This window comes from Ammospiza nelsoni, chromosome 23, assembly GCF_027579445.1.
Source record: "Ammospiza nelsoni isolate bAmmNel1 chromosome 23, bAmmNel1.pri, whole genome shotgun sequence".
In the NCBI taxonomy this organism is placed as follows: domain Eukaryota; kingdom Metazoa; phylum Chordata; class Aves; order Passeriformes; family Passerellidae; genus Ammospiza; species Ammospiza nelsoni.
In genome coordinates this window covers 239,982-246,678 of record NC_080655.1, presented here as the reverse complement: position 1 = coordinate 246,678, position 6,697 = coordinate 239,982, and positions in this window count along the sequence as shown.

The following is a 6,697-nucleotide window of genomic DNA, read 5'->3' as shown; positions in this document are numbered from 1 at the left end:
CTCCACGCTCCAGTGTGATGGCTGGTGCAATGAGCATGAGCCTGGGCACCATGGAGTGAAGGAGCTGATGAGCACAGTGTGGTGGGCAGGGTTGTGTGACATGGGGACGTGAGCAGGGGCAGGGGGCTGGGTGAAGCCCCCTCTGGGAGCAGCCCCATGTGTCCCTGGGGTACTTCCAGACACCCACTTGGAAAAGTTACCCCTTCATTTGTGGGTTGATGTTGTCACCTTCTGCTAAATTGACCCTCAAGACCCTCAGGTCTGGTCTTAGCAAGGGAATAAGCAAATAGCTGAGTTGGAGGGAGAAGACAGTCCTTGGGTCCATGGGACCCTCAGCCTTAGGGGCTTTGGACTTCAATCCCAAAGCAGCCAGGGCTGTTACCTGCATTGGGAGCCCCATCAACTCCAGATTGCTCTTCCCTGCACATAGGAAGCTGGAAGATACACACAGGGTCCTTTTTCAGAATGAACCCACATATTCATAGGCAAACAGGAGTACAGGGAGCAAATAAACTCCAATTCTGAATTTTTATGGCTTTGGCCCTGAAGTGAGTGGCTCACTGGGAACACCAGCAGCAGGGATCACCACCCCAGAGAGCATCAGACGTTGATGGCATGGGAGCACTAAGTCCCAGCAACATGAGCAGATGATGGCAGAGATCACACAGGGATGTCTGCCGTTGCAGGCAGTGATGGGGGGCTTCCCCAGGTGAGAAAAGGGGTGGTTAGCTCCCTTTGTGCAGTGGAGATGAGATTTCCAACACCCTTTAGGAGGATGGGTGAGCTTGTCCCCTCCAGACTGCAGACACTGAGGGAGGAAAGGAACAGCCCCCTGGAGAACTAGCACATACCAAGCCCTGGGCTTTCACCCAGTGCTTCTTTGTGTGTATGACTCAACTGGTTCTGGGTCTGCTCTGAGCTGACCAGGATGGAAATGGGCTTAAACACAGCACAGCAGAGAAGGGACAACCTCAGAGCATGTTCTTTAGTCCAAGGGGCTTTTCCTGCTGTGCCAGAGGCAGTCCTGGTTGGGCTTGCTATTTGGAGGGCAATGGAGCGCTATTAAGGCCACTGTTTATCTCATTTTCTCCCAGTGAGTTGCCATTTATCTGCTCTCTGAGGGACATGGCACTGATTGAACTCTGAGTGGTTACTGACGGGTACAGCCACAGGGTCACTTCTGCTCTGTCCTCTCCATCTCCTCGTGATGTTTCATGTCAAGATTTCTCTCACACGAGGAAGAGCTGGGCTGAGGGAATGGTTAAAGCTCCATGCTAGGAGCCCTGACCAGAGATCAGTGCATCCTCTCTCTTGGATCAGGGCTCTCATTCCAGCTCATCTCTCTTGGCAGAGGCAGATCTTCTATGAACAAGACCCTTTTGCACATAACTTGCATGTAACACAGGATAACTGCTCTGCTCACCACTTGGAGGGTTTGATTTCACATTAGGTTTAATGTATCTTCTAAAGACTTACCCATGTAATTTGCCCCAGCAGTTGGAAACATTTCTTCTGTCCTTGCACAGATTTATGACTGACACCATTTGTCTGATGCTGGATGCTGCAGGAGTATCTATTGAACAGAGTGTTGTGATTTGCCAAAGGGGATTTTGTGATGCAGAAATAAATGTACCCTGCTCCATTAATAGCTAACAGCCTGCTGAGAGTATCCCTGGGAGCATGTGGGGCTTGGGAAAGGTCTGGCTGAACTCGGTGAGGAGCTGTTCTGTAGAACAGGACTGATCCTGTCCTGAAAAATTTTCATTAAAATAAATGCCCAGGAAAGGGCCAACCATTTGTGCTGTTGCTTCCTGAGCCTCATCCGGGCTAATTAAGCAGTGTGTCTGTGCAAGTGACCTACAGCTAATACAGCACCCAATTCACGTTTAAGTTAAAAATTATATTTTTAAAATAACGGTTTGTTAAGTCCTGTTACTCTGTCTGTCCAGGCATACACATTATCAGCAGCAGCAGCTCTAGGAGCCTGGATAACACACAGGAGGTGTCCTCTCTCCCTCAGATGCTCCGACATGGCCAGATCCAGAGAAATTTTGGTTGAGCTCTGGTGTCCGTGTCCAGGCTGTAAAATCTCAGGACAGTGCTTCTGACAGTGAGGGGCTCTCGGTGTCCTTCCAAGGGGGATGTCATTTTTTGCATCTGGTGTTTTTCTGCCCTGTGTTGGCACTGTCCTCAGCTGCAGAGGTCTGCAGCTCCTTGGTGGTGCTGGGACCGTGCCAGTGGCTTTCTGAAGAAGTTTTCCCTCTGCTGCTTCCCAATGCAGCACCTGCCCAGGCCAGTTGGGCTGCCCAAAGCAGCTGCAATGTTCATGAGTGGGTTGTAAAATGGGTGTCATGACCCCACAGTGACTTATGCTAAACTGAGTGCCTGGAGGAAGCAGGAGCATCCAGCCTGGGAGAAATGAGCGTCAGGCTCGGCAGGGGCCTGGCTCCAGAGGGGACAGGGGCTTGCACAATTGTTGGCTCCATGTGGAAGGGGTAACTTCAGACAGACAGCAGGATATGTTGTTCCTGTGTGGCTTCATGATGGGAATTACAGTCTTCATGTGGGGTCCCCCCAGTCCCTCACAGTAATCATCTGCCTGTAGCACCCACCACACTGTCAGTTAGACCCTCATTCCAAAATGGGGGATCCCCAAGGTCCTTAGTGAGAGTCAGGGACACCCTCTCTGGAGGAGAAGGTCTGTGTGAGGGGATGGGATGGAAGCATTTCTGGTTAGTGGGAAGCCCTCACTCAGCAGAGCCCAATAGCTCATTGAAACACTCCTGCAGCACTGCCTCTCTCCCAGGCAAGTCCTCGCAACCACACTTGCGGTCATGGAGCTGGCAAGTTTCTGAGCTGGCTGAGGTGACACCAGGATCCTCTCATCCTCCCCGTAGCCACATTCTGAACCTGAGATCCTACGGTGCTGGGATGCCCCATGGGCAGTGGTACCTTGCTGCACTCCTGCCCTCCCTTTCAGCTTCTGCTTGGATCTGGCTGTTCTGATTTCTTGCTCCTGGTTAAGGAACACAAAGTTTGTGACAGATGCCTTTGCCATTATTTTTCCCTTAATGTTGGTGTTGTTTTGTGTTACTGTCAAATTGCATCTTCCCAAACTCCTTCCCATCTTGTCAGCTGCCGATGAAGCACGTGAAGGGCTGAGTAATCTGGCTCTGACAGGGGAAATTGCCTTCTATTATTGATAAGGCAGCACTGCCTTTGGAGGACACAACTCCACTGTGAGCTGGAGCAGGAGCTGTGGAGCAATGCTCAGCCCTGCCAGTGCCTGTGGGTGCTCCCAGGGAAGTCAACCCGCCCCTGACCTTAGCAGGTGGTGAAAAGAACCAAGCAATGCTGCATCAAGGTGGATCTGAGGCTGGGAAACTCCTGTCGGGCACCTCTCCTGGAGGAGAAGCCTGCAGGAAAGGGGCTGATGCTGCTTGGAGCATCCAAGCTTCTCCTCCTGCACCTCACAGGGAGCAAGGCAACCACTCTCCCGCTTTGTGCTTGTCCCCATTGCAGGTGAGCAGTGTGGCACCTATAGGCATGGCTCAAAGACAAGCCCTGTGAGGATGGGACAGTGGGCAGGGAAAACGTGGCGTCCTGGCTGATTTGGGCTGGGGGCTGCTGTGCACAGAGGTGAGCTGTGCACATCCACATCCAAGCTCCCATTTTGTTCAATCCCCTTGGGTCCTGGTGGGGCATCAGGGGGAAAGAAATCTGGGTAATGGTAAAAACTCTCTCTCTGAAGAAGAAATATTTACATATGTTTACAGTGTGTTCCTGCTCCTGGCTGCGCAGAAGGGGCTGCTCGGAGCAGTGAGTGTCCACACACATGTTGTGGAGTGAAGACATAGGTGAGACAAGGTGGCCATGGGCCCTTCAGCCATGGGTGATACAGACATGACTGGGTCTGGCTCCTGTGCCCATGACTCTGCTGCTGCTCTTGGAGGGCCTTGGTTTGTTTCCACCTGAGACTGGCACTGGCTAATGGCCCAGTGGGGTACCTGTCGCAGGAGCTGGAGGAAAAGGATAGAGGGTGCTGGCTGGGAAGGGAGCACACAGGGGAAGGACATTGCTCCTCTGAGCACTAGTATTCCCTTTCTAGGGTGGATCTTGAGCTGCTGAGGAACTCTAGTTACACTTCACTCCATGAACAGTCCCACCTTTGCAAAGTTACTGACACTTCTCATGATATGCTAAAAGGTCCTTAGCACCAGCACAGTTCCTGCAGCATGGTTCAGCTGGTGTGAGCTGCTCCTACCCCCAAAACTGTGTACAACAGACCTGGACTGCTGCAGAACAAGAGGAGCAGGGCAGACCCTACTCCTAGGTGTGGGAAGTGGCAGCTCGGAGATCCATGAGGCACAGGGTAGGTGGTACATTCCGGGATGCAGCTTTACAAGAACTGCCTGGATCTTCCCATACATATTTATACCCTCCTGTGCCACATAGGAGCGTGGCCAATGCTCAGCTGTTCCTTTGGCCTTTCTCCCAGGCAGCCACACAGGGATCTGCCAACAGTGGACACAGGGATGACACCCCTGGTGCCGGTGCTGCATCCTGGGACCCTCCACAGGACCTGCTGCCACCACCGGTACATGTCACAAACTGTGTTAACCCTGCTTTGTGAGTGCTGTGGAGCAGGACAGACTGATGGTCCCTTGAGCACAGCATCCAGCTGCCCAAACAGGGTCCAGGCTCTTTGCAGCACTGAGTTCATTGTGCTTCCATGAAGGTCATTCCCTTGGTGTGGGCCTCCTCCTGCTTGGTTTGCTGGTGGAAGTCCAAAGTCCAAAGTGGTCCATATACCAGTGGTGCTGTAAGCAGAGCACCGCGGCTGGGAAGGGGCTGAGGGCTCTGTGCTAGTGCCTTTTGGTGATGAATTGAGCAGAAAACTGCCGAGTCAACACAAGCCCAGCACGATACTCTTGTTGGAAGCCACCATAGCAAGTGCTACTATTTTGCTGATAAATCTGATTTTTAAATGAGCTGCATGTCAGGCTGGTAAATAATGCATCTTGTAAATGAAGAGAGCTGGAACCAGGCTGGAACAAGCAGCCAGTGCTGCAGGTACAGCAAGTCCTGCACAGCAGGGAGAGCAGTGGCAGCCGTTCTTGGGAGCACATTCCCTGCACTGCTTCTCAAATTGCTTTTAAAATTGTCAGTTCCCACAGCACATTCCACGAGCTTTTCACATAAGCATAAATCCAGGAGTAGCAGTGATGGGAACAAAAAGGTTTTATATATATGAACTTCAGAGAGCAATAGGGAAAGCAGGAGGCTCTTGAGGCAACAGTCCTTGGGAGAGATGGATATTTTTCATTTCAGGAGCATTTGCAGCCACATCAGAGCCATTCTGGTGCTCTTCTTCCTCCAGATCCTGACAGACAGCTTTTCCTAGACTCTTACCATCAATACTTGAGTAGAACAGATTGTTAATTACTATTAAAATTCCCAGGAGCTGCACAGTACTGTGTGCTTCCTACCTGCCTGGAACAGATGGGGCAGAAACTCCCTGAGGTCTTGGATACATGTGGCTTTCACTGGATAAAACTCCCTGTTACCTCCAGCTTTTTGTGGGGAATTCCAGCCCTGAGTGGGCTGTGCTGGGGGCGGGGGGCTTTGTCCTGGGTGCAGCTCTGAGCTCAGTGCTATGATCTGAAGGGTGAAAACTTCAAATCACCATCGCTGATCAGTCTTGAAAACCACTTGTGCTGAGGGCTGTCACTGTCTGCTCGTGGCACATCCCCGTGCATGTGCTAGCCATAGAGTCCCAAAGTTGTCCTGATTGGGTTCCAGCTCCTCCACAGATGCTTCAGGTTCTTTGGGTGCATCAGCCAGAGAAGAGATCTGTGCAAGGGAAGGATTTGGAGTCAGAAAGCACTTGGACTGCATAGCAGCTGGACTGCATCCTGATGAACAGGTTTCCTCAGGGCTGCAGGGGAATAAACCTGGGGCAGATCCCAGTTTGTTTTGTAAGTCCTGTCCCCATCACATTTGGTGGTGACCTGGGAACTTCTGCAAAGCAGGAGCACTGGCACAGAGCAGCATCAATGCAAACACCCCAGGAGTGGGGCTGGAGCTTGGTTTGGTGGCAAAGCTCCAGGAACCATGACTTCCCAGGAAGGCTGCTGCCCATCTCTGGAACAGGCAATGGCACAGGCTGCTCAGAGCAGCTGTGGCTGCCTCATCCCTGGAAGTGCTCAAGGCCAAGTTGGACAGGGCTTGGAGCAACCTCTTTTAGTGGAAGGTGTCCCTGCTCATCACGGGGAGGGGGGGATAAAATGGGATCTTTGGGCAGGCTGCAAGGAGCAGAGCTGGTCAGTGATTATGTGCTATTGGAAGCAATTACTAATCAACAAAATACCTTGAGATAGCCTGAGGCTGCGGCAAGGGTGTGAAACCAGTACAATGGTCTCCTTGAACACTGCTGAATGTGCAGGGAAGAGTTAATGGCTAATTAAAACTCTGGATGATTTCCAGGGTGATAGTCAAGGTGCTTGTGAACTGGTGTTAAAAGACAAATACTTCATTGCCAATCCAACCACCATCCTTGTTCAGTTAAACTCTGCAGCAGATCTCCCACAAAGCTAATTTTCTGCTTCTCTGGCTTAATTCTATTCATAGTTTAGAGGGCAATTAGCATCACTTGGTGTCCTTATATGCCCAACTGAAACCATTGCACCCAGATTCA